The sequence below is a fragment of the Dasypus novemcinctus genome, chromosome 30, assembly GCF_030445035.2.
Source record: "Dasypus novemcinctus isolate mDasNov1 chromosome 30, mDasNov1.1.hap2, whole genome shotgun sequence".
In the NCBI taxonomy this organism is placed as follows: Eukaryota; Metazoa; Chordata; class Mammalia; order Cingulata; family Dasypodidae; genus Dasypus; species Dasypus novemcinctus.
Genome location: NC_080702.1, coordinates 16,203,059 through 16,204,825, shown reverse-complemented (window position 1 = coordinate 16,204,825; position 1,767 = coordinate 16,203,059).

Here is a 1,767-nt window from a genome sequence, read left to right as displayed (position 1 = left end):
TCAGCAGCTTTTAGAAAACTGAGACAGTGATTTTGATAGTGACACTTGTAGCCATAGATATTGTAGCTAATTGATGTGGTGATGGAGCTGTTAATTAAGTGATCAGAGTAATAGTAGGGAAGTAATGGAGACATATACGTGTGCATATTATTGGTTGAATACATACATACAAATTCAGAAAGAAGAAACAGTTCTGCTTAGTGGTCCTGGGGAAAGGACAATGACAAGTGTATGCACATACATACAAGCTCTCACAAACACAAAAACACACTCACATATACAAATGACAGAATGTAATCAAGGTTTACATTCTGATGTATTTAAACTTAATGGTAACCTACTATCAATTAATATTAAGATCATTGTCTTTTCATTATTAATTTTAGTTATATTTATGAATCACACTTTCCCATACGTTTTTTCCCTTTAAAATTTTTACATTTTATGTAAATTCAATCTTCAATTAATGAATTCCTTATTCTCTTCCAGTTTTACTCAGAAAGACTTCCTTCTCTGTCTTTCCAAAGGAACTTGACACATATATATACTATAAATTTCACCACTTTAATGATTTAAGGCATAACCAAGTCTAATAACCTTCCTTCCTCAACCCATACATCATCATCCTTATCAATGAATAAAACAGATGTATGCTAAGGAGGAACAATTCGGTTGTCCACTCTGTCCTTTCTCACATATAGGTAAATCTACCACTAGTTTATATAATGATATCATCACATATACAGTCATGCATTTAATCAAATCTTTTCATGATAGATGATGTATATGTGTAATATTGCCAAATTTGGGTTCCTTTCAAGAATAAAGTGTGTTTCTGTGTGTTCTTTTGTTGGGAAAAAGTTGCAAAACAGAGCTTTCCTATGGCATAACTGATCTTATGTCCAATTTACAGGCAAGAAAATGCAAAAGCATTCCACACGGCATTATGCCCTAAACAAGGACCACTGGGTGATGTCCTTTCTTCCAGGGGAAGCCAGGGTGCATCATTAGGGTCCTGCCATTCTTGGACCAAAGGATTGATGTAAAAACTTTGAAAACACACATTGTGTAATACAGGGGAAAATACTGACCTCCCATTGAGTAGATGGGGAAAGTGAAAGCACTAAAGGGTGTTAATTCTTCCATGGTGTACTCATCCACTGTAATATAGGACAAACAAGGTCAATCAGGAGAGAAATTGTCATCGCCATTTGGTGATGATTTTCCTTCAGGAAAAGTATTTTCTCAATTAACCTGTCTGCCACTGATTGATTCCTTTCCAAGTATTTCTCTCCTGTTATTTAAGTCAATTTTTGAAAAATTAATTTGCAAAGAAAGCTCTAGAGAAGGCACAGTACCCTGCAAAGTGTGCTTCCTGTTGTGTTGTCAGCCAAAACTAATGTCCTGGCACTCCAGGACCTGTTTCCTAATCATACAGTTCACTGAGCATAGGTTGGAAATAGGTCAAGTTTATTTTCTTGTTGTGGGATTGAGGTGGCATTGGGAATTCAGACTACTAAAGAGCAATATCAGAGAAGCTGTTGATATTTTTTCTTTGTACGTGGGCCCTACACGTAGGTTTCCTATCACAGTGCCCAGGGTTATACATAATCCCTTAATCTCAGCTTCTTTCATTGGGACCTGGTCTCTGCCTGGCCTTTAAGTCTTGGTAACAATTGGTTGGCATATTGAGACAGGGAAGAAACCAAGAAGCTCTCCTGGTGTATTTCACCATGAATGGTGAGATAACTATCTATGAGTAAAAAG